The sequence below is a fragment of the Pteropus vampyrus genome, unplaced genomic scaffold (assembly GCF_000151845.1).
Source record: "Pteropus vampyrus isolate Shadow unplaced genomic scaffold, Pvam_2.0 Scaffold64, whole genome shotgun sequence".
Lineage (NCBI taxonomy): Eukaryota > Metazoa > Chordata > Mammalia > Chiroptera > Pteropodidae > Pteropus > Pteropus vampyrus.
Genome location: NW_011888845.1, coordinates 3240534 through 3247770, shown reverse-complemented (window position 1 = coordinate 3247770; position 7237 = coordinate 3240534). Strand labels below are relative to the sequence as shown.

The 7237-nt window shown below is 28.8% G+C and overlaps 1 pseudogene; it reads right to left on the bottom strand.

The window, feature by feature from the left end:
• Positions 1–219: 219 nt before the first annotated feature.
• LOC111740526 lies at positions 220–338 on the bottom strand (annotated as a pseudogene).
• Between the last annotated feature and the right edge of the window lie 6899 nt (positions 339–7237).

Below are 7237 nucleotides of genomic sequence, written 5' to 3'. Positions count from 1 at the left end.
TGTTGTGTGAAGAGTTTTAATTTTTTCCAAAAAATATCCAGTGATTTCATCATCACTAATTTTCCAAATAAATTATTTTTGTCCCAGCAATTTGACTTATAATGAATTATCATATAGCAGATTTTTTAAAATCTGTGTTGGTCAAATTTCTGGACTTCATTTTCTATTCTATTGATCTTTCTGTCTATTCACATACCTTTTTTTTCTTTTGTTTCTTAAAGCCTACAGCATCTGGTATTCCTAGGTGGTCTCCCATCCAAGTACTAACCAGGCCCGACCCAGCTTAGCTTCCAAGATCAGATGAGATTGGGCATGTTCTAGGTGGCATGGTCATAGACCATGTACCTGTTTTAATTGTAGTATATTTCTAGTATGCTTTGATATCTGACAGTACTGACTATCCTTTATAAATTTTTCTGTATACTAGTTTCCTAGATATTGTGAAATCACAATTTTTTTAAACTTGCAAAAAATGAAATGTTATTTTTATTTATAATTTTTCTTAATGGATATATATCTTATGGTCAGTGTTAATTTTTAGAAAATTTCCATGACTATGGAAATTTTAAACTATGCCTGAAAATTTACTGTTTTATTACATCTTGTTATTCTCATTCATAATACGTATTAACATATGTAACTATAAGATTATTTTTGAGACCATTTGCTTAGCATCCAACTTCTGACATGCAATAGGCCTTTGGTAATGGTCATCATGCTGGAGGATAGGTAGAATACAAAAGACAGGACATGAAAAATGCCATAATAGCTAAAAAGCCATATTTATGACACTCCAATAAATGATTCGTGGGCTTTGTGGAAGAGTAAAGTTTCTACAATAGCAAGTAAGAGAAAGAATCAATGAAACACAAAGTAAGATTTACAGAACCAAACTTTCTTCGCTTATATGCAATAAAACATTCATAAGGGAAGAGTAGAGAATGGATCACAAGTCCCTACTGAGTTGATGAATATCCAGGAAGTTATATGGTAGATATCACAGAGAGTGAAATGAGGTGTGAATTTCTGAGTTATTGCCATTACCAGAAATATCTAATATGGCTCTATATTCTACGTTCTTTCCATATTCAACTTGGTCACTGCCCCTGACATATTTTAAGAATGCAACATTGTAAAACAAAACATATCTTATAATATAATAAAATATCTAAATGACGAAAACATAACCACTTTAAGAAAATCAGTTAGGTAAAAAATTATTTGGAAGAAACATTAATATCAATAGAAACATTAATGTGCCTGATGGTCATTGCAGGACACAAGTGTCAGATTTAAATTGCATAAAATAGACTTCACCATGGTATTTATATTTATATCTCCGATATTAATGAAAGGGTGTTTTCTTTGAAAAATATTTAAAAAGCATTCTCTTTTAAAATACATTAGAAGTAATTTTCTAGAATTAGCTAAATGAATAAAATACATCTCTTTCACTTGGTGTTACCAGATTCTACTCAGTAGCTTTTATTATTGGAGAAGATAGACCCTTGACTTCTATAATATGAGAAAGGAAGTCAATGGTTTTTAAAACACATTATAGATTTTAATATTTAAATCTCATGACAAATTTTATAAGTTGACAAATCTTAACACATGGCTGAATTAGAAATTGAATCATAATTGACTTTTTTTCACAATGTCAGTGTCTTGTCCTCTGGAAAATATTCTTTGATGAGTATTACTAGTGTGAAATATTTATAAATTATGTCACATAGTTTTATTTACATTTTTTCTAAGTTTTTTAATTATTGAAAGAGAAGTTGCTAGACTTTTCTTTCAGTTAATCATAATAAATATGGTAGATTAGTCACACTTTCTAAATAAGTTGACTAAAAAAGGAATTAATAAATAGTAACAGATGGTAATTTTTTAAATAAAAATATGAAAAGTATATGCACAATTAAACACTAATTTGAAAATATTAATTAGCAGGCAAGAAAAATGTTTTGAGATTTTGAGTAATATACTGAAAATTCAAGCCTCGGATTTACTCTTCCATTGAGAGAAATTAGATGAATTAGGTGAAGGGTAAAGTAATTATCTGGTAAACTTTGATATGTTCACATTGCAATCTTGAGAAGTTATACAAATAAAATGCCATTAAAGCTTTGGTTGACTAAATCAAGAGACCTCATGTTTGAAAAGATTTCAACAATGCTTATTTTAGTTTCTAGGTAGGTGATTTTAGCAATTATAATCAATTTATATATGTAAATATACATATATATGTATATATTTAAAATTAATCTATTCAAAGCACAAGGATAAGTTTGTAAATAAATTACTAGGAAACGGTTTAGAATATTCATCTTACATACTTCAGATTTTACATTTCAGGTAAGAACAATATTAAAAGAAACACAAAGGTAGACACTTGACTTTAGGCCAGTACGACTTCTAAGGTAAAGAAGTTTTAAAAGGAGTGTGTGTGTGTGTGTGTGTGTGTGTGTGTGTGTGTGTGTGTGTGTGTGATATTTTATAGTTTTGAAATAATATCACTTTGGTGAGAGCTGTTTGTGTGAAGGTTGCCTAATGATTTAAAAGGACAAGAGATTTAAAAAGAAAAATGAGATAGGATAGGACTGAAAATAATTCTGAATTACCTATTCTAAAATTATCTATAGCTATATATTCTCATAAGCTTTTGGCTTAAATTTAGCTTATTCTCAGTAATAGTCTTATTTTCCTCATAAATAAATAGAGAAAACTAGAATTGCCTATTTACTTACTTAGTAAAATAACCCACAAAGTAGCATGATTGATTTGCCTGTTTTACACAGAGGAAGTCATTTAGTACTTGCCAAGTTTGAAGATTTAGGAATCTCTTTAAAGAGTAGTACTGATTATATGTGTCTATATGTTAGTTATATGTGACTGAAAGAACCAGAACAAGGCCAATTAAATAGATTGTTGTGAACATACATGAGTAGTTTTAAAATAATCAAAACAAAGAACTACATTGACTATGGACAAGGTAACAAACACAGTTTATCAGTCAAATAGACTGTGATCAGGTACACTAGAAAAATGAATCAATGCATCTGATAAATTCTACAGTCGTTTCAACTGTGTATAGCTGACATTTTTTCTAGGCAGTAGATTTTGCCTTGGGAAGATCAGGCTCATTAACTGTTAAACGCTTTGGGGTAAAATTTCAGTGCTTTATTTCTTATGACAAAATTTAATAAAGGACCAAAATTAACACAGCATTAATCTATTCTAGTGACAAGGATTGAAATATAAATGAGGACTGGAAAAGGCTTCCTGATTGTTCCTTCTGATTTTAATTCAATGTTACTGCCTATTTTTATATGTCTAAATATAAAATCATAAAACCTATAGATTTCTATGACATATTACATTTATATGTTTATTCTTACATGTATTTATTAACTTTCTTGGAACTGAAAGTTCTTCTTTCTAAAAACTCATGGCACCTTATGCAAAACATTATATTTCAAATAGATATGAATATAGAATTGAAAATGAGAGAAGCAGAAAGAGGAAGTATTAGGAGAATAAAGGTTAACACAACCTCAGAATAAGTAACCAAACAAAAATGAATTTAGGAAAGTCTTGAAATAAATGTCCTTGACAGACTCTATAGTGTGCTAATGATACAAGTTTGTTTCTTTCAGATTCTTATGAGATATTTTCAGGTGGTCAAAAAATTTAGGGTAAGAACTTTCCTAGGATTTCTTTCATCTTGTCTTCTAAATATATCAAACAACATTTAAACACACAGAAGAATCTTTAAATCTGTAACTCAGCAGGGAGTGGTGGGTTTGGATAAAAAATGTTGAAAAGAAAAATTATTAATATAAAAATACCTTTAGTAACTATAAGTAAATTTATGAAATATTATGTCCTGCCAATATGAACAAATTCTAAATCAATACTGATTTAGTATTATTAATTATTATATTTTCTCTTCAAAAATTATTTGCTTTGAAGATCAATTTTATTTACTAGGTTGCCATATGTTAACTATAAATTTAAATTTTGAATTAAATTTAAACAAACATAATAGCTTCCTTATACTGTAATTTATTCTACATATAATTATATGATTTTTTTGATTAACAGTGAATGCATGTCATAAATCAAAAGCGCCAAGGTTATTCTAGTTCAGAACTGGCAGAATTCTATGCTATGTAATATTTTAATTCAATTCTATCAGTGTGAGGTATGCTTCTGAAGTTTTCTATTAATTAAATAAAACTTGAATTATTATCTCTCAAAAAGAAGTTTCCAATGCCTTTATGATTTTCTCAAAATTTTTATTAGGTAGTCTTATGGAAGTCTTATATACTTAGGCAAAGAGAGACCATTTAATCTAATTCTCTTATTCTCAAGGCAAGAAAAGTATATCATTAAGAACATTTCTTTCCTCTGAAAAGTACTAGTGTATAAATGCTTTTACTACAATAAGAAACAAAAACTAAGGGCTAATAAAAATAGTAGAATAATAATAAAAGAAATTGAGACCAATGTGAAATACTTAATTTTATTGAGTTTGTGAAGGAAAATAACTATAGTACTCATAATTGTTTTAGCCTTTCAGTTTGTATGGAAAATGTGGGGAATCTTGATAATAGCATATGTTTAAATACACGAAGAAAGAAAGATGTGAAAATCTGAGTTTTTTTCTTTGAGAAAAAATCTGAATCAATCTATATCGTGCAGCAATTAAGTACATTTAACCTATTTCTCATTCAGAAAAAAAAGAGTGCAGCTTACTGCCAACATTAATTTAATTTTATATAAACACACTGTTTGAGGTTGAAGAAAATCTGGTTTTATTGTGAAAATAAAATATAAAAGCTGTTCTTGGAGTTATTTCTAAATAGAACTTGTCTCTAATTCTAGTGTAACGGAAATGTATATGATGATCAGTATTTAATAATTTTTTTGTGTGTGGTAAATTTCAAAGCACAGAACAGCACAAGTGGAAAACTTAGGATTTGACGTTTTCAACTATTGAGAATTACTATATTTTGTAAATAGAACTATTGCTACTAAAAACAGAATGCTATAAATAGAATGATGTCATTTGTTTCCAAAGACTATCCATATACTAGAGTAATGTGAAAAATAATAAGAAAAATGAGATATTTCCTGGTAAACACTGGGGTTAAGGTTAGGATTGTAATATTGCCCCCAAATTGTCTCAGGGTAAACGTTGCACCGCAAGTGCCAGTGGTGAGTATTCTCGAGGCAAATGGGAAATGGGTTAAGTAATTTGACTAAATTAAACATTAGTAATAGCAGAAACCATTTAAATATTTTTATGTTTTCAACTACTGCAATGAACATCTTAGTTGGCATTCCTGCCTTGACTCTGCATGACGACAACTTAGCTACTTTCTAGTGCATCCTTCCAGCACACATCCCCATAAACGCTAGCCACGTAATTGGATACTTTGCTTCTACGTTTGTTTACACTGTTCCCTCAATCTAAAATATTCTTTTTTGCCTTGTTCAGAATTTTTTCTTTTCTACAAAGATAGTCAGAATTATACCTCTTTAACTATCAGCATTTTCCTTCAAGTCTCAAGGGGAAAATTAGCCTAATCGGGAATCTCATATTTTCACCTTTATTACAGTATCTATTTCGTTCTGCCTTGGTTTACAGCTAGTTGTATACAGAATTTTCTTCTCTATTTGTCTTTAAATTGAAAGTACATTAAATTCTGTATTTAAAAAGTCAAGCATCTTGTCTTTATCTTTGTATTGCTCACAGCACTTAGCACCAACCACTCAATGGTTATGAGGATTATCAAGATAACAGTATTATCTAACACTCATATAGTGCTACACAGTTCAGGCACTGTTCCTAGGACCTTACATATATCACCTCTTTTAAAACTCATTTAATGCAATTTAGTATCATTAGTAGCTGGCTTTAGATAAAGGTACTCATAAATTATATCAGCCATATGACGAAATATAAACTAAAATTGAGGTTTTATTTGTCTGTTATGAAAAATCAACATTTAATGAGATATATTAAAGGAAATCATCTTTGCAGTGGATCAGAACATGGACTTTGAAGAGAGTCAATGCACATATTGGGCACTAACTAGCTGTGTGATTGAACCAAAGATATTTAAATTCTAAGAAGTTATTTAATTCACAGTCCTCTCATCTATTAAATATGAAAAATAATACTTTCTTCATGGACCTATAAAGAAGAGAAAGTAAGTTCATGCACGTGAGTCTCTTTAAATATATTGGAGAAAAATATACAGTCTAAAAGTTATGTCTGTTTATCTTATTAACGTTATTTTTAATTATTCATTTTTTGTAGAGAGAGAGCTGAGGGCAACTATAAGGATAAAAAGAGAAGAAAAAAGAAAGCCTTTTGTTTTTAAACATGCCTATGCTTGTAAAATAGAATCTGTGTTTTAAAGATATTTATATTTTTATGAACATATATTTTTTTTAATTATGAAATTTCAAACATAAAGAAAAGCATAGAAAATAATGTAAGACACACCATAAACCCTTCCCTTATGTTACTCAGCCATATTTATTACAAAGAAGATATTACACTTTCAAGACAGTCTCACCCAATCTATTTCTATCTCCGTAAGCAAAAAATGGTATCTACCCTCTCCATTGATGTTTTTATATTTTGACTACATATGTAAATATGTACAATGTATTTAAATATGTACATTATAAAGTTTGTACTTTTATGATTTTAAAATACCCCTTCAAGACCAGAAGTGAAATGTGTGTATCACAAGACAGTTGAGATACACACATTCGTTCTCCAAACTGAGTGCAAAAATATAATTTTCTCTCAGTGTATGAAGGCACCTGATATCTCATATTTCATAACAATTGATAATGGGTAGCTTTAATTTTGCCTATTTATTGGAGGTGAAATGTAACTCATCGTGATCATAATTTTAATTTCTCTTAGTCAAATAGCATTTCAGATTCCTTTTGCCTTTTATATTTCTGTAATTATCTGTTGATATCTTTTGGTAATATTTCTATCTAGCTGTTTTATTTTTTATTCATTTAAATAACTTTTTTTTATCTATCCTAATATATTAATCTTTTGTCAGTTTTATGTGAGCATCTTCTCATAGTCTGTGACTTTTTATTTCACTTAGACTACAAATTGCTTTATATTTATTTTTAAGTTTGACAAACAGATTTATCAACAAATTTCTTTGTTTTTTGCTTGTTTATAATCTTAATT